The sequence below is a fragment of the Lissotriton vulgaris genome, chromosome 5 (genome assembly GCF_964263255.1).
Source record: "Lissotriton vulgaris chromosome 5, aLisVul1.2, whole genome shotgun sequence".
Taxonomy (NCBI): domain Eukaryota; kingdom Metazoa; phylum Chordata; class Amphibia; order Caudata; family Salamandridae; genus Lissotriton; species Lissotriton vulgaris.
The window spans coordinates 1985630129-1985654199 of record NC_141693.1 but is presented as its reverse complement, the minus strand read 5'-3'; the positions used below and the strand labels follow the sequence as shown (position 1 = coordinate 1985654199).

At 43.4% G+C, this 24071-nt stretch overlaps 1 protein-coding gene across 2 annotated transcripts in view; it reads left to right on the top strand.

Moving 5' to 3' along the window:
• Nucleotides 1–24071, top strand: part of LOC147717927 (uncharacterized) — a 126056-nt gene that overhangs the window by 69533 nt on the left and 32452 nt on the right. For both annotated transcript variants that reach the window (XM_086924719.1, XM_086924718.1), the window contains exon 3: nt 23765–23900. The gene's annotated coding sequence lies outside the window, so the exon portion shown is untranslated. The remainder of the gene's footprint in view (nt 1–23764; nt 23901–24071) is intronic.

Sequence of the window (24071 nt, the reverse complement as noted above, 5' to 3'; positions counted from 1 at the left end):
TTTTTTTATTTGTGGAGGATCCTGGCCCCCCTTCAACATGGCCATCTCCAGGCCGTTAGTATAAAGTGTGAACAGAAAGGGGGCCAGGACACAACCTTGCCGAACTCCTCGGTCTACTCTAAACTGCGAAGACAGCTCACCCTTTACCCCAAACCTCACCCTAGCGGAGGCGTTGGAGTATAGTTCTCGCAAAAAATCCTCCAATGGTGAGTCAACCCCCATTGCTATTAATACAGACCAGAGTTTCGCATATGAAACGCAGTCGAAAGCTGCAGACAGATCGGCGTATACCATGTACAATCTGCCTGGCTTCGCACATACGTATTTACCCAACAACATGGTCAAGTTTAGGGCTTGTTCAATTGTTCCAAATCCCTCCCGAAACCAAAATTGGAGGTCCGAGAGGACCCTGCCATCATTCGCCCACCGCTGGAGACGCTCAAGGACAACTCTACCTGCCACTTTACCCAGGGAATCCAGCAGTGAGATCGGACGATAGCAAGATACCTCCTGGCGGTCTCCTTTCTTGAAAATAGGGACCATAATTGATTTAGTCCAGGAGTCCAACAAACCCACCTCCGTCACTGCCTTAAATACCCTAGTCAGCATTGGGGCCCACAAATCCAAATTAGATTTGAATAGATCTATAGGAACCCCATCTGGGTCAGGGGCCTTGCCATTTTTACTTGCTTTTATGGCCTGGAGTACCTCATTGATGGTAAATTCTAGTGTAATTGGGTAACTCAGTTCGGGGAGGATGATAGTGGAACCTGAATCTCCTCCCGTGTCAGATGAACCTTTCTCAGAAATCTTTGTAAAATGTGCCGCCCATACAGATTCATCAATGGCCACGTCAACGGTGGGCACATTTTTAAGATCAGTTAAAAAAGGGGATTTAATCACAGTCCAGAACGCTGCACTGTTTTTATCGGTGCAACTTTTATGTAGTTGATCCCATAGAGCCTGTTTTAATTCAGTTTTCCTCTCCTTTAATGCTGTGTTATAATCCCTCCTAAGACTTGCTATTTCCTGTGCCGCTCTATTAGTTTTTTGTAGTGCTATTTTTAATTTAGAATGTGCTGCCGTACATCTGTGATTGAACCACCCTACTTTCTTTAATTGGCTTTTTTTTTAATTAACCAAAAGTGATTTGTTTATTGTTTTTAAAATCATCCTAAAATTGCTTAAAACTTCCTCATTTGGAACTGACAGATCTAAGCATTTGGCAATTGAGGAGTAAGCTGTTTTTATAACTTTCTTTGTTATATCTAAGGGGTCGACTTTCTCCCATTTTATGGAAAATCCATTTGTTCTATCCAAATGCAGAGCATTTTGTGTCAATTCGCTAGCTATAGTTTGCGTGGTACGGTGATAAAATGGGCGAAATTGTAGACTAAGGGCACAGTGGTCCCTTAATGTATTAATCAATGTAGCAAAGCTAATAACACGATTGGGCAAAATGTTTGATATCAAGATGAAGTCTATCGTAGTCCTCCCAAGAAATGTTGGGTCCAACTGCTGGCCAATATCGTTCATTTTATTAGCAATTACAAGGTCCAGGTCGGAGAGGATTTAATATAAATAGTTTCCAGTACTCGAATGGAGGAAGTGGGCTATGGGTTCTTCGTTTTCATCCACTGCCCTACCCCCAAAACCCGTCGTCAAATAAGATAATTTATGGCGCAATCTACACAGAACCTTCAGCAACTCCTTCTGATAAGGTATTATAGAAATTTAGCAGAAGCAAAGACTGAGTAACTGGTAGTTTACTTCTAGTTCTACTGATGTTATTTTCACCCCCCCTATTGTGTTTGCTATAAATATACTTAAACCGCCTTTAGCCCTACCAGATGTTACAGCTAGTGCAGGTGAAAAATAGGTTTTATAGCCTACCAGATGGATTTCATTAGTAGACCAAGTCTCCTGGAGACCAATTATGTTATGATTCTGTAAAAAATTCAATCCGGTACCATCTTCTACCTTAGGACGGGGGCCGGCTATATTCCAAAAAAGAAACTTCATCAAGGGGCGTTCAGTGGCTAAAATATTGTGCTAGCAATGATTCTGGGTAAAAATAGCTTAGATCAAGGTTGGAAATTTCTTCCCTACCTTCCACGATATACCAGTCACCAATGTGTTTTCCTACTCTTCGATCCCTAAAATTGACAATGATGACGTCCCCCCTTCTATCCTTTGGGCGGTTCCCCACCCAACCCAATCGCCTTACATTGAGGATTTCTCCATTAATGTTTGGAGGTAAAGGTCTATTTTTACTCAGCCAATGTACCACTTTGTTTTTTAACTGTTGATGGTCCTCTGTTATTTCCTCCAATAATTCCGGGACCCCAGTCAAGACCACAACATAGGGTACAGCCTCGGTGGCAGATCTATTTTTTCCTGATTTTCTCTTCGATGCTTATTAGGGAGAGGGGACCCAGTAGCGATTGTTTGTGGAATTCCCTGGTTATTAGCCTGCCCTTTTATTCGTTCCCCCCTGATAGTGATGGGACCTTTATCTCTAAAATGTGGAACCGAGGTGTTCTGGACTTGTACAGGCAATTGGTCCCTGTTAGGTGATTTGGGAGCCAGTGTCTGCCCTGGTAGAATATTGTGGCTAGATTCTATACGTCTAGATGGGGCTAGGTCACCAATCAACTCTGTATGCTTTGCCATCTCCTTTTGTATGGACCCCAGCTGTTCACCCATTCTTTTAACTCTCTCTACCAATGGCAATATTAGTGGTTTGAAAAATTGCTCCATGTTCGCCATTAGGTCCTTGATAGAAAAGGAGGGTGAGAGATCATAATCTGACACAGTCTTAGTTGCAATTGATCGTATGTTCCCAGCGGGGCTTTGAGATATTTTGATGTTTTGGCACTTTTACCACCCTTACTGACCCGCCCACGCTTTCTCTTTTTTGAGGTAGGACCTGGGTCAATATTTTTAACACACGTTCTATCTTTCAAGAGTGATCTATCAGTAGTTGCAGTTGGTTCTGGCTCGAAAGAAATATCTAGTGATGTTTTTAAAATTGAGTCATTTCTATTTGACTCAGATGAAAGTATTTGGATTTGGTGTGACTGCAGGAGATCCCCAGTCCCTCGAGGTTGGTCATTTTCTGTTCTATGCCTTGGGGGAGTGACTGCTAGGTTGATAGTGCCCAGGGATGATCGCTTTTTATGCGTGAGTTCCAGGGAGAGGCGTTTTTCCGTCATAGCTATTTCCTTTTCTAATACGGAAGCAGCCCTGGTAATGAAACTGTCTAAGGTCCCCCGGACTGAACCACCCACCAAGGAAGACCTTCCTTTACTGCTACGTAAACTCATGCTCCCTTTAATAACTTCAAAAATAAAACAGGATTCAGAAACGGCGAATAAAGCGGGGAAATGAAAGTTCTTAAATGAACATCACAGCTTAATGCAAATAAGAATTACGCTGTATACGGGGCTATAGATAGAACTACTAGTAATACAATAACACAAGCTAGTTACGAAATACAGTGTTCTTACTTCAAGTGTCCCGGGACAAATATTAATGGGGTGGCCCAGCCCAGCCTTGGACAGCCCCGGACGGCCACAGACGGCCCGCCCTTTGCCCGGGCTTAGCCCGGCTGAGCCCGCGCACGTCCCCGGATCTCAGCCCTGCTAAATAGGAAGAGGTGAGGGGCGGGAAGAGGTCCCAGGTGCGGCAGATGACAGCCCGCAGGGAATTATGGCCTTGCAGTCCTGCTCCTTTGAAGTTAGAGTTCCTTTCCGTCTCTCAGGGCCAAACTGGCAGAGTTAGTATCCATGCAGCAATTTCATAAAGGCAAAGTCAATGGCACCCACAAAGACCACTGCTACGAGCGGCTCCCGCAAAGCGGGGGCCGTGAGCCGTAATGTAGTACACTGAGGTGGGGGCAGGAAGAGGTCCCAGGTGCGGCAGATGACAGCCCGCAGGGAATTATGGGCCTCGCAGTCCCGCTCCTTTGAAGTTAGAGTTCCTTTCCGTCTCTCGGGGCCAAACGGGCAGAGTTAGTATCCGTGCAGCAATTTCGCAAAGTCAATGGCACCCACAAAAAGCTAGGCTGCCAACACGGCACAACCACAGGCATAAAGGACAGGAATGCACTGTATTGTTTAATTACGGTGCATTCCTGCCCTTTCGCTTTGGCATATGCAGCACAGCTAGATGCCCTGCTGCACTCCCCTACGCCAAAATCACCTAAATGAGGGCCTGCGTTCCAGAAAGCACTTCTGTCCTTGCCTATGCCTTCAGTCATTGGCTGAACTGCACTCATTAGCTTCAGATTTTCTTTGAATTACTTTAGGCAACAACCAATGAGAAAGCCATTCAAATGATAACAAAGGAAAAAGGCCATTTTAGGTTTCGGCTAAACCGCGCATGCGCTGTCTTGAAGAGACGTGTTGTGTTTAATCTGTGGGCTTCAGCCCATCCGTAGGCTTACCATTTGCTCGCTCCATCATCGCGTTCATATCCTTTGTCCCCATCAGTCTATGGCATGCATCTGTCATTCCTCTTCTTGTGTTTAGCCCTCCCCAGAACATGGACCAAGTACTAGTGTCCATCCACTATTCCCATTTTAGGAGCTACCTTTTCTTCGTGTTTGAGCTCTCCACGTGAGTGCCTGTGTTTTTTTTAACAAGAAATTGTTGGATCTAAGCGCGGCAATTGACACCGTGTCGCACCCCTTGTTATGTAGTGTAGTTCCTATATTCCCAATAGGCTCTGCGCATTGGAATAACATAAACAGTAGTTTAGACGTAGGACTGAGGTCGACTAGGTCTCTACTGAATATGTTAGACTTAATTAGGTATGCCAGCTAGCTCAGAGGTCACTAGAAACTTTCTCGAATGAACAGGGAGGAGTTAACTTCCCTGATTAGACAAGAAGGGAATAGTTTCTGACAACCGCATAAACATGACAACTTTGCTCCCTCCTGAATGAGGAGTATATCTCTAGAGTCGTGTGAAAACAATAGATAGCTATTTCACTCAGTCAATGGTGCATGCTTAGTTTCACCAGAGTGCAGAGAAATAGAGAGACGGGCGTTTTCAATAAAAGGTGTTATTTATTGAGCAGTCTTCTTTCTCATGCAAGAGAAGTGAATTGCCACAATTGCAATACTTATCATAAAGTAAAGTGCGTACAGTAAAATAAGTATTATAAAATAATACTGTAAAAGCATTTATATGGTTTCTGAGCCATATGATACTTAAAAAGGATAAAATATATAAAATTGCATACAATGATAAAAGTTGACTAAACGTACTCAACTGGTGCTTCTAAAATACGCCTACCCCGGTGTACCTAACCTAAGCCTAGTACGTGGGAAGGAGTAAGTGAGCTGCAGTTTAAGTTAAGTTAGTTTTGCCAAGAATCTGAATCAAGAATTCTCTAAGGATCTAATCGGCTCCGTACCATGGTTTTAGAATGAAGGAGGTCTTGTATCTCGTTCTCAGGACTCGATCTCCCAGTCACCCGCAAGGGTGACTGGAAACACTGGAGCTGAATTTTCTCGGCAGGAGAAAAGACAGCGTCTTTCTCAGTGCGTCAAATGGGAGGGACGGCTTCCTTCGGCACTCGCATCAGCTGGGCTTTGGTTAAGTAGATCGCCCCTCTACTCCAAACCACAGTGTCTTGCTTAAGGCAAATGCTGGTATATTTATACCTGAAAGGTGCCGTCTTTGACGTAAGGTTGGACATAAGACGTCAATAAGAACTGTCACTAAGAACTGGCAGTTCTTTCAGGACTCGCAGGAGTTCTAGGACAAATCCAAACAAAAGCAGGGGGAAATTCCCGGGCTGCTGGAGGTTTGGTTTGTTTAAAGAACGTGTTGTACTTTCTAGGAGTCTAAGGAAGAAGCCTTGCCGTATTTGGACTGTATTGGCGATTACTAAATATGGATATGATTCTTATGCCTTTATAAGGATATGATTTGTTATAACCACATAAGGGCATAAATCGGGAATATTTAATTAGGGGTCTAGATACGTTCACAACACCCACTCCACGTATAATGTCCCTCATTACTAAATACTAAGCAATATATAAACATATAAGTATGCATGTGTTTTCCAGCCCACCCCAAAATACCTCAAATGCATTGGAAATGGTATAGATACTCGAAAATGAGTATTATACTGTATGTTTTCAAGCAGTGGTATCATTCAAATCAAATTTTGTTCATTTAGAATGTTGACTGAATGAATCACGAAAAATTACATTCATGAAATGGCTCTTAATACAGAAAAAAGGTTGAGACCATTTCATCACATATTTATACAAGATTGTACATTGTACAAGTGCTAGAGGCTGATTCAAAAATATTGTCTCTAGAGTCTCTAAGAATAGAAGTTCTGAACGCATTTATCCCCCTCAGACGCTCAAACTCTTGCCAGGAACTGTGGCCCGCATCGGTCTTTCTCGAATTACAGCAGTTACTCCAGAGGGGTTGCCATTGTTATCCACAAGAGAGTACCATTTGCCCTGTCCTCTTCCATGGTGGATGGCGAAGGCCGATTCATGATTGTCTTGGGTTCCCTATTCGGCCACAGGGTCACCTTGGTGGGGATTTATGGTCCCAACGTCGACACCCCCTCCTTTTTCCAAGACCTCCAGTTGAAACTCCTAACAATAGATCCCGGCCTACTAATTATGGGTGGTGACTTTAACCTTTTACTGAACCCCCCTACAACAGTACCTCTTCGTCCCCTGACATGAAGACTCGTTCACGTCCCATTCTCCTGGACCTTTGCAACCATTTCTCCCTTATAGACATTGAGGCACGGCTACACGCCCATATCCCAGAGTACACACACCACTCCGGATTCCACAACACATGGACTCGAATCGACTATTGGCTCATTTCACCTGGGATTGCGGGGTGGGTCAAGAACCTGCTCACCCTTTCACGCACGCTCTCAGATCATTCTCCTGTGATACTTCAACTAGAGATTCCTCGGTTGGGAGGTTATGAAAGACAGTGGCGGTTCCCGGGGAGGGCCTTGGCTGACTCGGTGTTCACAGAAACGATCCGGCAGGCCATAGAAGACTATTTCGATCTTAACACGGGATCTGTGGATACCTGGGCATCTCTACGGGAAGGGTTCCAGGCGACAATTTGCGGGGGTTGTATCGCGACACATGTGGGAGCATTGAAAGACATCAGATCCACTCTATCCCGCATCGAGGGCGACATTGCGGCTTTAGATGACTTATTGTTGCATAACCCTTCTGCATACCACGAGGCAAAGAGACTAGCACTGATGAATGACTTCCATGAGGAAGCTGACAGGGAACTAAAATATCTTTCCAAACAGTACACGGCGAGGCAATATGGTGAGGGTGACAGACCCGGTAAATTGTTGGCGCAATTACTCAGACCCCCGCACCAGTCACCATATATCACGGTAATCACAAACCACAATGGGGACTCACTCCACTCCACGCCAGAGATCTACGACACGTTTCTGTCTTACTACAAGACCCTGTACAAATCCACCTTATATGGAGACTTGGAGGAGCAGGGCACGTACTTGAATGAGATTGCAATGGTGTATCTCGAAGAACATATGCAAGAATTCTTGGCGATGCCGATTACTCCTGACAGCATTAACAAGGCCATTGACTCGTTGAGGGGCTCCTCGGCCCCTGGGCTGGATGGCTTCTCAGCCGATTTTTATAAGACTTATAAAGAGGAACTCGTCCCCCGGTTGGTGGAGGTCTATGCAGAGGCACTTGAACAGGGATGGCTGCCCCCCACGCTCAGAGAAGCAGTCCTAATTCTCCTCCCCAAACCGGGAAAAGACCCCACCTCATGCAGTTCGTACAGACCTCTATCACTACTAAACCTTGACTACAAGATCTTGGCTAAGGTTCTTGCCATCCGACTCGCTCTCCTCATGGAATCAATAATATCACCGGCTCAGTCCGGGTTTGTCCCGCACCGCTCCACATCCCTGAATCTGAGGACCCTGTTCTCGGTCCTACACCGAGTCGATCCTGCCACCCCGGCAGCTGCTATTCTATTAGACGCCGAAAAGGCATTTGACTCATTAGAGTGGCCCATTTTCCTTTCCATCATGAGGCGTATGGGCATGCCAGAATGCTTTGTGGCCACAGTTGCTCTCTTATACACCCTCCCCACAGCTAGAATCCGACTGAACGGCACTATTGCAGAACAATTCAACTTATCACGCGGCACACAACAGGGATGCCCGTTGTCCCTGTTGTTTTTATATTAGCACTGGACCCTCTGGTCCGACACTTCCAAGAGAGACACCTGTTTTGTGGCATGCAGTTTCGCACTGGCCCACTTTTGATGTCACTGTATGCAGATGACACGATTCTCCTATGTTAGGATGCCTCACGACAATCTGGAGCCTCTCCTCATAGAGATTACCTGATTTGGTGTTTTTTCTGGGCTCAGAATAAATAGGCCCTCATTTTTCCTCTCACCTCCAGTACCACCAAAATGGGACTGCCCGTTCCCACTAGAATGGTGCACTGACTCGGTTAAATACCTGGGCATACATGTGCACCTTGACACGGTGGCCATTGTTATGCTAAATTATGGTAAAGCGTTAGACTACCTAGAGGATCAGATTGACCGTTGGATCCGCCTTCCACTATCCATGGCCGGTAGGATCGCCATTATTAAAATGATTGTGCTCCCCCGGTTCTTGTACCTTTTTTATCAATATCCCGATCCCCCTCACTAAGATATTCTTTTCCCAACTACGGTCCCTGCTTTTGCGGTTAGTTTTGGGAGACAAGATCCCACAGGTTTCCTGAAAGGTGCTTACGCTCCCATATGAAAAGGGTGGCCTTGGCGTTCCTGATTTCTATTTGTACTTCCTGGTAGCGCAGGGTTCCTTTGCGTATTCCTGGTTCCACCCTGATGCCCGTATACCATACTTAAAACCTGAGGCTGACCTGGCACTGCCGACTCCACTACTCACGGTCCTGCCCAAGGGAGTCCCCCAAGACATACAAACAGTTTCATCCACTTGTTGGGCGTGGGACAAGATGCGGAGACTACTAGGACTAGCAGTATTGTATTCCCCTTCTCTGCCCTTCCCTAACGCACACTGGCTCCCTATAACTGGGGAGACTGTGGTTAAACAGACTCTATCCAAATTCAACATCGGTACTATTGGAGACCTCTTCCCTGATGGTCACGCTTTTTCCATGACGGAAGACCTCCGCTTCACAGATCGCACTTTCATGGACTCCTTTGCACTAACCAGATTGTTATCCATGATGCGCGCTGCTTTTCCCACATTCCCGCTTGCCCCTGACGAGGCCCTCCCTCTATCCCTTATCATACAAAACCCGCAGGGCACGCATTTAGTTGCCAGATTATACAGACTATGCAGCACTGCCCTTCCTGCACTAGAAGCCAGGGTGCGCGCGGCGTGGGAGGTGGATTTGGGTGGCCCTATAGCAGACGACCAGTGGGCCTACTGCTGTAGTGCTACACGAGAGGTTTCGATAAACAGCAGACACAAACTCATTCATTTTAAGTTCCTCCGCAGGTTATATCACACACCTGCATTGGCCCATAAGATTGACCCCGACCAATCACACCGCTGCCCTAAGTGCAATGCTCCCCATGCTGACTTTGCCCACCTTGCCTGGACTTGCCCCTTGCTTGGCGAATACTGGTCTCAGGTTCATCTCACATTCAGTCAAATATTCGGGATTCGCTTGATTCCCACACCCGAAATTGCACTTTTGGGTTTTGTCTTGCAGTTCCCACGTCCTATCCGCAAACTCGCAGCACTGGGCTTTCTGTTATCTAAGAGAGAAATCGCTCTGCTGTGGTACGTCTGGCGACCCCCTAGCTTGAACTCCTGGCTTCGGAGTATGTCCTGCTGTAATGTCAATAGTGTGGAGTATTCGACTATGGTCCCTGCCCCTTCGCGCCCGTTATACATCTGGGGGCCTTACCGCACTTACATTGACAAGGTCACTGCTGAGCGCCAGTCCCAACTGGAGAGTCAGGTGGTCCCAACGGGAGTGGGTTGAGGGATGCCGCCTTCCTCCCCTGATGTATGTAGACTGTCATTATGCTGTGGGTCCCAAGGGCACGCCCCTCGATACTGTGGGATTGCAATGCCCAAATGTGCACTGGCTTACCTTCATGTCTCCCGCTCATTATGTCATCTGACTCAGTTTCTGCTCCTCCCTGATACCTATCTCCCCCTTTGGTTTAAATAGTCCCTGTGCTATCATGTCTACTGACGCTCCCCACGACCATGATGTCTTCTGATGGCTATGTTATCTGTGACCCATTACCTATATGCTGTGCTAGATATATTTTACTGTGTAACTAGAATCACATTTGTAATTGACTACGTGTTTTGTGCATTATTATTTGGAAAATGACAAATAAAAATGTATTAAATTAAAAAAATAAATTAAAAAAAGAATAGAAGTTCTGTTCTCTAAGAATAGTTCTGCTTTAAGCAGAGTACCTTGTGCCAAAAAAAGTAAATATTTTGGAAATTGGGGAAAACTAATTTTAATTTCATGGGAAAAATAGTTCCAAATGTTTTCAGCAGTGCTGATTATTAAAACTGAAGGCCGAATTCAGAGTTCAGGGAATGCAGTGTGCTCGCTATTTCAAATATTATTCTCGTTGTTAGGAGAGAATATTACCTCAGCTAGGCCAGTAAAAAATTCGGCCACAACAGTAGGTGAAATTTGGGCCAATCCTGAAAAATCAGAATTAGTGCGTATATGCGATGCATTGCCATCATCGGTGTTCAGATCAGCAATGTTCACAGAAGGTTGTACCTGTGTGGTGCCGCTTTCATCTCTTACTTCACCGCCACCTAATCGTAATGGTGAAGTCTCAACAAATGCCTTCATCAGAATCGGTAGCCGCTGGCGACAACACGTTGCATGTGTCGTTACCGGACAAAGCAAAGCATCAATATCCATTGGTACTGCTGATGGTAGTGTAAGACAGACGTCCAACACGCATTCTTCTCCGCATAGCAGACATCGAAGCACAGGTAAGATGCAATTTTGCCAGATTGGTCTGAATGAAAGAAACCAGGTAGTATTCAGATCTCTTAGCCGGGCCGATCTGAGGACTTTAGTGATACGTTCTCGGTGTTGTATTGCTAGGATCGTTTCTTCCATCGTAGCTTGAGTTTTGTCTGTGACTTGGCTTGCCATGTCGGAGCAGAAGGAACAAAAACAAAATTCCTGCTACGAGTCCCAAAATAAGCAGCAGGCCACCGAAAAGAGAATGCACAAAATTCGGGAAGATGCCCAGAACTGTTTCAAAGGGTGCTATCAGTCCCGAAAAAATTGTCTTAAATACATGTGCGATGCCACTGGTATCTGACATGTTTAAGATTTGGCTTAACATTTCTACGAAATGCACGGTAAACAACCTTTACAACAAAACTTTTACAACGCACTACCATTACGACGCAACCAATACAACGCAAACCATTACAACGCATTGCGCTGGGGGGCGCTCTAGGATAGGGAATAGATTTAATTTACTATCCAACACCTTCCCTACTATCCACGGGGACTGGAGTTGGAATAGTAAATTATTCACTATCCAGCACCCCAAAGCGCTATGCGTTGTAATGGTATGCGTTGTAAAACCTGCGTTGTAACGGCATGCGTGGTAAAAGCATGCGTTGTAACGTCATACATCCGAAATGCACAGGGCAATTTGTCGATAAAAGGGTATGAATCTCTGCTGCTGTCCTTGCAACTTGCAGGTCATACATCTCTTTGGACGAGGTTAAAGGCATAGTTGTTTGTAAAAGAAAAGACTTCATTCTGCTTAAAGTATCAATTCGAATAGAAGAGATATTCACAGAAGGCCATATTGCTGCCTCCATGTCTGGATTGCTGTTTGGATACAATACTTGCATACATCAAATGACCCTGGAAGTAACGCTAACGAGATAGGCTTTTCCTGGCATCATGCCACAACAGCTGTGGTCACTTATTATAACGTAGCTACCGTTGGAAAGTTGTCTGAAAAAGGACTCTTTCTGTGTAGCAGGGGTGCTGTGCAGATGACATGAAAGGTTGTTTGATGAACCTTCGCAGGCTCCAAGTAATTTAATATCTTGACACAGAAGTGTACTGCTTAGTGATTTTTTACAATTGTTACCACTAAGAAATACTTATTTGTTCCCTTCACTATAACATCTATGTGTATAAGGTAAATTCCAGGTCGACTTGATGTATCCTTTACCCAACCTTTCATACAGGCCTGCTGGTATATACTTTTGGCAGTATTGAAACTGAAAAGTTGTTACCGGGATTGTAATGGTGCCATGTATTTTCCATTCAATGACAGGTCTTTCTGACATTGTCAATGGTAATCTTTCTAGTTTTTCAATGCTCAGCACTGTATAGTCTGCTCCTTTTTGTGCCAAAGAGATTTGTCTATCAGTAAGGTTAAAGATAGAAAATAATGACGTTGTGTTGATTAGACGCCATGGCATGTGGCCTGAACGGAGGTTTTGTAACGTCCAGCCTAGCTGTACAATAGAACGCAATTGGGACTGGCCATGTTGTAACATTAGCATATCCTGTTCTATTATATCAATAGCAGATGATACAATGCTGTCAAGTGAATAAATTCTGGAGGACAGAGTCGTTAACCCATTGTCCACTACAGAAAGTGATTTTTCCAAAATAATACGATTAATTTCTCATATTTTTTCTGCAGTTTCAATTTGTGTTACTTTCCAAGCTTCATTGTAAGCTGCGTATATACCGGCGTATATGAAACGTTTTTGACGCTGTTTGCGAGGTCCCATTATGAAATCTCGCAAGTCGGCACCTTCTTTAAGTAAAGTTAAGTGTTGCTTAATTTCGGGAAGTCTGTAGCCAGTCGAGGCCTAGTTTTCCTACACTGTATGTTGTAATTATCCCTCGATGTTGTCTCTGGGAATATCTTGGGTCTGGCCTGTTATGTTTGCACCCCTGTATTTTGTTCAGGAATCTATCTTGACAGTTATTTGTGTCTGTGGGCCAGATCAACCATTTGTTCCAATCAGGAATTGTTCTGTTTTGTTTTAAAATATGACACGCCTAACCCCTCATTTGTAGTGGTGTTTCTATCAGGCATAGGCTTTGGTATAGACGGGTTGTTTAAATCTTTTATCTTGGCTAGACCAAGACAGGTTGTTTGTTGAATGGTGTCATTCAGGAACATTATTTGTTCTGGGATCATGCAAGTTCTAAATAATGATTCTAGACCTTGTACCTGCCACTCTTTTGTACCCCAGATGGTTTTTGTGTCAATTTTTTTTCTCCAAAATTCAAAACCAAATGTAGACATTTTTTCATAAAACTTTTCAGAATAAATCAGTTTAGTATTTGTCAACATGTTTTTCACTCCTGTCTTATTTAACATTTTGAAATAAAACGTTTCTGGATTAGTGTAATTAAACTTTGAGAAGTATGGAAATTTCTCATAAAATGTTTTTTGAACTGCCTTTTGGCGGATTTGAACAATGTTCCCACTGATTAGAACTGAAAACATTTCTAGGATTAGCAGATTTATGCAGATAATGATGCCCAAAGTGATTGAAACAATACATTTCCTCATAATTCAATGAACCCTGTAAATAATCATGTTCTGTAAATTTTGCTGACATTTCTAAATCTGACATCATATTATTAATATTTTCAAAGTGCCAATCAGAAAAAGTACTAGGTGATACAAAGTCACTTAAGGAGATCTTAAATTGGTGTGGATATTTCAAGAGCTCAACCGGGCCATAGATTTCATAGTCAGTTTTGTACCATGCTATACCACCAGGTATAGGGATGGCTGTGATGTTCACGGATAATAGTTCTCTTTTTTCGATGTGAGAGGATCTGTGTGGTTTCAGGACCAAGTTGATGTTCTGACTGGCTGTGTCCATTGTACTATATTTTCCATCAATAAATCTACCCAAACTTAAAACCAAGATGAGCCACAGAAGGAGGAAAAGTACACCTAACACAATCCATAATTTAATCCTTGGTGAAGTTAGATATGTTTCTCTAAGATGATGTAAGAGCTCTGTGATTTTCTTTTTGAAAGTTTTTGTTGCTGGCTTGTCTCCATGTTCACTTGGATCATCGGAAAAGTCATCAAAGTTGATAAAATAGCCAGATGCAGTTCTGTCAATTGGTGAAATTACTTCCGGATTTCCATTGATCTTTGGATTTTCTTTTGTTACATTTGTATAGTCAGAGGCTACATCGTTGTAGACAGGTATTTCTTGACAAACTGTTGTGATTTGCGTATCAAGAGGCACAAGTTCCATGGCTTTGTTGCATAGTCCTTTTTTATTCACTGAAGGTTTATCAAATGCGATTAGTCTCTCAGTTTGAACCTCTTGGATTGTAGCAAGATTTGGTCTTCTGCTATTTCTTGGGAGTTTACTTGGCCTACTACTTATTATTGGCCACATGGTTGTGGTTTCACCAGGTCGATGGATACAACTTGGCTCTCCTTTTTACCAGCAAGGGGCGGTAGCACTACTGATCTCGTTCCGCTGACAGCTAAGACAGGTACTGCTTTTCTGTAAGAAGGCCCAAATTCCTTCTTCACGGCGATCTTTTCTCTGACCAGATCCCCAATCTTTGGAATCCAGACAGGTCTTGCTGGGACAGGTAGTTTTTCTTCAGTGGTCGTTGGCTTTAGGTTTTCGTTGCTTAAACTTTTTCTTGTTTCATTTAAGTCCTGTAAAATAGCCAAACGATCTTTGATATCAAAGGTTTTTTGTTTCACCACTGAAGTCTGACAATCCAAATCCTGGATGATCATTCTAGTACCAAATAAAAGTTCGTACGGACTGATACCTCCTAGAGAATTTCTTGGCATGTTATTAAGACTACGTTGGACTCTTATTAGATGTTTGACCCACCCGTCACCCGAACCTAATACCCTCGCTGTTATAGATTGCTTTATGTCACGGTTTTTTCTCTCCACTACCGCATTTCCCTCAGGATGGAATGGACTAGAGTACCGCAATGCAATGCCCATGCTGGCCATGGCCTCCTTGTAAGCCCGAGAGCTAAACGCAGGACCCTGATCAGAATGTAGCATGCCAATTGCGTATGTGCCGATAAAGACTCGCAAATCTTTTATAACAGTTCTGGCCTCAGCCGAGGTCTGGGGCCACATCCAAATGAATCTCGTGCAGGAATCCACTGCGACCATGATATATTTATAGTTGCCGTCCCTTTGTAAGGGACCACAGTGGTCCAGGTAAACAAATGCTAATGGTTTGTCTGAGATTAGAAGGGGCGTCTGCACTGGTCGTTTCACTGTTGATACTTTAATTTTTTGGCATATTTCACATTCTAGAACATAGTTCCTAGTCTGTTTTCTCATGTGTGGCCACCAATATCTCTGTTTTAATAATGATACTGCATGTGTAGAAGCGAGCCCTTCGTGTGCCGCTAAAATTAGTCCTAACCTGTGTTCCATGTTTGGAATTGCTCTATCCCCCACTCCAGGGATTTGAGCAAACGGAACGTTGTTTGCATCAGTTTTGTATGAGTACTTTACTGGAAAGCCTTTCGGGAGTGTCTTACCACTGTCTTTTACTGAAGCACTGACAGCTTGCATTATCTCGCCGTCTATTTTTGATTTTGACCGAGTAATGGCAGCTACAGAAGCCGTTTGTACAGCTGCTTTCGCGGCCTCATCAGCCAATGAATCCCCCGCAACGTAAACGCCATCACGTTGATGACTAAGTGTATGAATCACGTGAGTCTTTTTTAGTTCTTTCCGTAAAAGAACTACTTGTTCCCAAAGCCTTTTATGCTTGATTGTGCCACCTTTTGCATCTTTGAAGTTGTTTTGAACCCAGTTCTGCAAGTATTCATTGTAAGACTGGACACAGTAATAAGAATCGCACGCTATTGTGTGGGGAATTCGCGATCGCTATTTTCAAGTGCCATCTTAAAAGCCTGTAGTACAGCTCGCTGAGCTGTACAGTCTCCGAGTGATTGATTGAGTTTTAGTTACCAAAGGTTTACATTTTCCTTCGTGCCAAGGACCTTTAACAATCGAGCATGCAGCACTATAGGCTTGTTTAACCACAGCTGCGGATTGTGCTGAGCCGTCTGTATATATTATACAGCCGTAATGTTCGAGAGGCAGGATTTCGGTCGGCAGAGGACATTCATATTCGTATTGTAGAAATTCTTGTGTTTTTAAGTTAGGATCAAATTCGTATACTACGTCTGGGGCAGCAAGAGAATCAACCCATTGTTTCCATCTCGGATGTAAAGCTTTAGCATTGGGAATGCTTGCTCTTGTTACTGCTTCTAGGGCAGGTACCGGTGTAACGATTATTATACATTTACCTTGGGCGAGGGCTCTTTCTACAGCAGTTTGAACCACAGTTAGAATTTTTTCAGTAGAATTGAATTTCATTTCAGCCTGTGTGTACAAGTGTGATTTGTAAGCTATTGGTACCGTTTCTCCCTCATTAGAGGTCAGGTATGGGAATCCGCATCTTCCTGGGATGACTCGGATTACAAGGTTGCGTTCGTTTGCGCTTGTTTGCAGTTTTGTTTTAGTTAACATGTCTGTCTGTAATGATTTTAAAATTTCTGTATGTTTTTGGGTCCAATTAATTGGTTTAAAATCAGGTTTTATTAGTTCGTTGAGATGTTTAACCCTCTCTGCATAATTTAGAATGAATGTTCTTCCAAAGTTCAGGAAACCTAGTATTGATTGTAAGTTTTTCAGCGTTTTTGGAGCTTTTGGAGCTTGGAGTACAGCACACTTCTCTAAGAAGTTGTCTGCTAGGCTTTTGCCTTCACTTGATAATTCATATCCTAAAAATAGGACAGTTAGATGGGCAATTCGCGATTTTTTAAAAGTTGAATTTGTACCCTTCAGATGCGAACCCAAGTATTATGGTGTTCACTCTTTTCAAGTGAGTCTCCAGGTCATCGTCTTTAATATAGATGTCATCGACATAAGATAATGCCTCATCATCATATATTTGTTTTAACTCTGTTACCCTGGCTGAAAATAATCCTTGGCTATTCTTGAATCCCTGTGGGAGACGACAACATTGTTTTTTGGGTCCCCATGCTGGAGAAAGCGGTCAAATATCTACTTTCAGGTGCTAAGTTTTGACAGAAGAAACCATTTGAAATATCTAATGTCGTTTTATATTTCTTGCGCACTATGTTATTCATTAGTGCTGCACTGTGTGAGTTTTGTACTGCAAAAGTTTTACAGCAGGAGTTTAGGTGTCTGTAGTCCAAAACTAGACGATATGAATCGCCTGGCTTCGAGACAGGAAACAAAGGATTGTTCATTTGTGAGGTGCATGTTTCAATCACCCCCTGATAATCAAGTTGATCTAAAATTTCTCTTACATGTTTTTTAGCTTCTTGCTTAACAGGTACTGCCTCTGTGCAGTAGGTTGATTTTTTTAACTGGATTTTATGGTGAGGAGAATCCTCATCCCATCCTACATGATTTTTATATAATGCAGGGGCTTGGGCTAATGCCCATTTTCTAGCAAATAAGTATATTTTATGAATTGGAATGTGATTTGAGAAGGCAGGCATAACCATTTCTTCGCCATGTGGGCACTCCCTGACAAACTCTGGTGGCCAGTCTTTTTCTGCTAGAAGGATATCATAGCCTTTAGATAGATTTTCCCAGAAGAGACCTTTTATTTTCCTAGTTTTATCTCCCTCTATACGTAATATTTCATATAGTTTATGGGGCACGCTCACTCTGGCGTCTGCAGTTTCCACTTGAATGTATTCATTCGTGTCCACTGTCTCCAGAAGATTCATCAGGATCTTGCGAGCTATGGTCACTTCTGCTGCGCTGTCTAGCATTGTCTGGTCCCACTCTCCATTTTTCAGTTGTGTCCTCAGGATTCTCGGCATGTTTTATTTTAATACTGGCTACCTTCTTTCTGGGAAATTGTAATTTTTTACTTTGATGAGCAGGTTCCTTGTCTTTGGACTTAACATGCTCTTCTTTATGTTCTGACCGTCCTCTTCTTTCCAATTTCTTTGAGGAAGTCTGAAAAGATCGAGAGGGACGTGTATCAATATCTTGGTATCTGTCAGGTTTTCTCAAATTGTCCCTATTTCTAAGGTTATATCTTTTTTCAGAGGGCTCCCTTTGGGGAGACTTGCCCCCCCCCCCCCTTCTGGAGATCTATTTCTTCGTTGGGGAGACCTTCCTCTGGACTGAAACTGTTTTTCTCTGGGAGAGGTTTGTTTATTACCCTCCCACTTCTTCTTTTGAGAATTGAGATTATTTTTAATGAAAGTCTTTTCAGGATTTTCAATTAGTGTTTTTAGTCGGGTAGGTTGTACCCTCAACTGTTATTTCAACTAAATCTCTATATGCTTTTGTTAATTCTTTTATTTTAACTAAGAGTTCTTCGCTTGACATTTTTTCAATGTTGGGGTGTGGTGTGTAGCTGGCTAGAACCGGCCATGTGGCTCCTGGTCTACCTAGTAGACCAAGCCTGGTAATGTGATTTTGATGTTTTAGGGTGCCATTAAACCAGAGCTGGTGCTCTTGGTATGTTAGTGGAATTTCAACTTCCTCGAAAGGAGAGTATTCCTCTGGAGATTCCGCTATTTTGTAGTAGTGGAACTCATGTTACAGCATGTGCTGCAGGAAAGTTTATCCAGGACTAGAATACCTCTGTCTGCCGATATTCTTGTGCCTCTACCACAAATACCACTGTACCACCACTTGATGATACTCCATTCTCTAAGTTTTATAGTTCTACTTTTTCTTATATTGACTGGGATGATTATTGCATCCTAGTCGTCTTCATTAAACCCTGTAACGTCTGCACCCGGGTGATTCGCATTTACTGCAGCTCCACCAGTTTCGTTGTTGTCGCCATGATTTGACATTGTTTAATGAAAGTTTTGCAGAGCAAATTTTGAGGAAACAAAGATTAGGTGCACAATATTTTGGAACACTGTATCCTTCAACGTTGACTAAACCAAAAACGAATACATAGGAATCTCTTCCTACTAAGTTTCGGCGGATATTAACCTTTCACCCACTCCAGACGTCTATTGGAGTTTTTTTCGGGAAAAGGGGTCTGTGCGAAAAAGCACAACTGAGTTACTCTGGTATCTTGCGTTAGATTATCGCCTTACCAAACGTTGGGCGCCATGTAGTGTAGTTCCTATATTCCCAATAGGCTCTGCGCATTGGAATAACATAAACAGCAGTTTAGACGTAGGACTGAGGTCGACTAGGTCTCGACTGAATATGTTAGACTTAATTAGGTATGCCAGCTAGCTCAGAGGTCACTAGAAACTTTCTCGAATGAACAGGGAGGAGTTAACTTCCCTGATTAGACAAGAAGGGATTAGTTTCTGACAGCTGCATAAACATGACAACTTTGCTCCCTCCAGAATGAGGAGTATAACTCTAGAGTCGTGTGAAAACAATAGATAGCTATTTCACTCAGTCAATTGTGCATGCTTAGTTTCACCAGAGTGCAGAGAAATAGAGAGGCGGGCATTTTCAATAAAAGGTGTTATTTATTGAACAGACTTCTTTCTCTTGCAAGAGAAGTGAATTGCCACAATTGCAATACTTATCATAAAGTAAAGTACGTACAGTAAAAGGAGTATTATAAAATAATACTGTAAAAGCATTTATATGGTTTCTGAGCCATGATACTTGAAACGGATAAAATATATACAGTTACATACAATGATAAAAGTTGACTAAACGTACTCAACTGGTGCTTCTAAAATACGCCTACCCAGGTGTACCTAACCTAAGCCTAGTACGTGGGAAGGAGTAAGTGAGCTGCAGTTTAAGTTAAGTTACATTTGCCAAGAATCTGAATCAAGAATTCTCTAAGGATCTAATCAGCTCCGTACCTTGGTTTTAGAATGAAGGTCTTGTATCTCGTTCTCAAGACTCGATCTCCCATATACCCGCAAGGGTGACTGGAAACACTGGAGCTGGATTTTCTCGGCAGGAGAAAAGACAGCGTCTTTCTCAGTGCATCAAATCGGAGGGACGGCTTCCTTCGGCACTTGCATTAGCTGGGCTTTGGGTAAGTCAATAGCCGCTCTGCTCCAAACCTAGGTGTCTTGCTTTAGCAAATGCTGGTATATTTATACCTGGAAGGTGCCATGTATGACGGAAGGTTGGACATAAGACGTCAATAAGAGCTGTCACTAAGAACTGGCAATTCTTTCATGACTCGCAGGAGTTCTAGGACAAACCAAAACAAAAGCAGGGGGAATTCCCAGCTTGCTGGAGGTTTGGTTTGTTTAAAGAACACGTTGTACTTTCTAGGAGTCTAAGGAAGTAGCCTTGCCGTATTTGGACTGTATTGGATATTACTAAATATAGATATGATTCTTATGCCTTTATAAGGATATGATTTGTTATAACCACATAAGGGCATAAATCGGGAATATTTAATTAGGGTCCTAGATACTTTCACAACAGTTACTTCAAAGACTTGAGGCCTGTGGTATCAGGAACAACGCTCTGAAGTGGCTGACCTCGTTCCTGGACGAACGTAGCTTCCAAGTCGCCCAAGGAACGCCCCGGCCTGATAGCTACCCTCTGCCCCAAGGGGTCCCACAGGGATCAATTCTGAGTCCCACCCTGTTCAATCTGTATGTTGGACCACTAGCAGAATGTTTAGAGAAACATGAGGTGTCGATAGTGTCCTACGCAGACGACACGCAGCTAATTGTAATGTTATCCCAGGACAAAGCTCAGGCAGCGACCCCCTTTGCCAAATGCTTAGAGCAGGTAGCCGACTGGAAGTCGAACCACTGCCTCAAATTAAACGGGAGGAAGACGGAGGTACTGGTGGTGAGTAAAGCACCCTCCATCTGGTCATCTGCTTGGTGGCCAGAAGTACTTGGCTAAGTCCCGCACCCAAAATCAGAGGTGAAAAATCTTGGAATCTGGTTCGACTCCAAACTGTCTTTCGACAATCGGATACGGAAGGTAGCCGGGAAGTGTTATGGCACCATGAGAACCCTGAGAAAAATCATAGATCTACTACCATCTACAGCCAGGAAAACCTCACAATTAGACTATGGTAATGTGCTGTATTTTGGCGCGTCCAAAAAAGGCCTTGCCAAACGGCAGAGCGTGCAAAATGCTGCGGCACGTCTGGTTCTCGGCCTTCCAAGGTGAGCTGATTCTAAGAAAGCCCTGTCCACCTTACACTGGTTGCCAGTGGAGAAGAGAACCATGTTCAAGGCACTGTGCTATTGCCACCGCATCCTCTCACATAAAAGCCCGAGATACCTGCAACCATTGCTGACTAAATATACCCCAGGACGAAACCTGAGATCCAGGGACATGGCATTAGTAAGCATCCCAAGAATATTCAAGGCCCGTATGGGGGCTTGTTCTTTCAGGTACTTAGCAGCCAAAAACTGGAACGCCCTGCCGATTACCTTAAGAACGGAGCCTAATGAAGGCCCATTCCGCAAGCAGCTGAAGACTTGACTGTTCATAAAAGCCGAGGGCGGCACGAACTAAGGACCGTGATAAACCACACTTTCACTCACCTAGATATGTCTCCGCGCGGGGACACACCGTTGGTGTAACCAGGCGCTCTACAAATGAAATAAATAAAAAAAATAATTCTGTTGAATTTTCAGCGTACCAGGTGGGCGATGCCCAGTAATAAAGATACAAAGGAAGGACATGTAATAATATCTCTGGCTATATTATACAAACCCCAAAAAGCCGGCAAAACATCAGACCAAAAAATAAACCATAAAACCCCCCATCTCTAGCAAGGCGAACAGTACATACTTAGGGAACATTACATGTAGACATCTAGGAATTTCCCATCCACATTTATGTGCATCAATACACTAAACAGGTAAGTTGTTCATCACTAATTGTTCAATGGGATCGCGAATGGCAGACTGCGACACTGGGGTCAAATCTATTCCTCTGTAGTCGGCCCACCTACACCAGATCTTTCGATGCTTCTGTGGACATCCCCTTTTCTGAAACACTATAAACTCTGCAGACACGCATCTATCCAGTGCCTTTTTCCAGTTTTAGACGGCGGGAGGGGACGAGTCCTTCCAGTGTTGTGCTATATCATGTTTAGCTAAGGTGAGGAGTGCTTGTGTTTTTACAAGCTCCTTGTTCTCCTCCCACCCGGGCTTCATTTCAAACTATGTATAGATTATTAAACTTCACAAACTGCAAGGCAGCAAAAATGCAAGCTGGTGTTATGTTGTTTTTTTGCAGTTTCATATAGCGCGAACGTGACCTGAAGGTATCGGAGCACTTTACCTGAGCGCCAGTTGCATTACAGATGAACACATTCATTTTTAGGATTGGAGAGAGAAAGTGACAAGATGTAGATCCTCCTGCAGAGACTTGAACCCGGTTCCCCACTTCAATTTTGCCCAAACCAGCTGTTATGCCACACCCTCTCCCAAAAGAACATAAACTGCACAGTTCCCAATTTGTTGGTATTGTGGACGGAGATTGTTTTCATTTTTCTTTTTACTTCTCCCTCCATTTTTCTTTTTACTTCTCTCTCCCTATCTATTACCTCAGTTTCATGCCTGCTAAACAAAAGATTTATCCGGCCTAAGCCAAGTTCTATCTTCCCTCCCTATCCCACTTTCAGAGACAGTAGCGCTGGTGCTGTGGTGCGTGTGCGCACTTGTGTGTTCCTTCAGGGAAAGAAACTGCAGTGACCACCATATGCTTAGCATTTTTACATGACCTTCAGTCATGCTCAACCGCAGCCATGCTGGTATTCAGCATGGTTAAAAGACATTGAAAACCCCAATTGCTATTGGATTGCTGAGACCTATTGGCTTTGCCAGTGCTTGTTTCAATGGTTCTCACTGCACCGAGCCAACACTGCGAAGCCAGTAGCAGTGCAGGCTGGCAGGTAAGAGAGTTTAAAGCAGCATTTCTGACTATCAAGTCGTGCATAGTTTGATATCAAGTTGTCATGGATTGCTGAGACCGATTGGCTTTGCCAGTGCTTGTTTCAATGGTTCTCACTGCACCGAGCCAACACTGCGAAGCCAGTAGCAGTGCAGGCTGGCAGGTAAGAGAGTTTAAAGCAGCATTTCTGACTATCAAGTCGTGCATAGTTTGATATCAAGTTGTCATGGATTGCTGAGACCGATTGGCTTTGCCAGTGCTTGTTTCAATGGTTCTCACTGCACCGAGCCAACACTGCGAAGCCAGTAGCAGTGCAGGCTGGCAGGTAAGAGAGTTTAAAGCAGCATTTCTGACTATCAAGTCGTGCATAGTTTGATATCAAGTTGTCATGGATTGCTGAGATTGATTGGCTTTGCCAGTGCTTGTTTCAATGGTTCTCACTGCACCGAGCCAACACTGCGAAGCCAGTAGCAGTGCAGGCTGGCAGGTAAGAGAGTTTAAAGCAGCATTTCTGACTATCAAGTCATGCATAGTTTGATATCAAGTTGTCAGCCAATAGCCTCCTTCATGGTCTGAAGAAGCAAGGTAATTGTGCAGCTGACTCAGGCTCTGCATGGATATAAGGGGAATTCATGTTTTATGAAGTTGTTTCTAGTGATAAGGTGTGACATTACAGAAAACTTTATGTTTTGCACTAATTAAATGCTGTTGTTTTCACAGAAGTTTAAAATTTGGGATGTTTCCATTGAGAATTATTTAAATCTGTAAAATACATATCTGAAATGCTACAGTACTGTAAAAAGTACAAGAGGTCTTTAACGTATTCTTTCTTTCTCTTCCAGGCAATGGTTTACCATGGCATTTAAAGTTCACGCTGAACTTTCCTTGCTGATGCGGGCCTGCTCCTATGATAAAGGTACAGAGCGTGGGCAACCGTATAAACCATGAAAGGTGCTCCAGGCAGGAGGTGCTAACCAGGTGATTAACAGTCTTTCTGATCTGTGCTCAAATGTTAAATGGACGATGCCTCTAGAAACATGCAAGGTTCAAAAATATATGTGTGCAATGTACCAAATGTCTTTTCTCCATTTTATTCCTATGTAGGCGCTATTTGCACACGGACGCATAAGATTACACGTGCACTGTAAA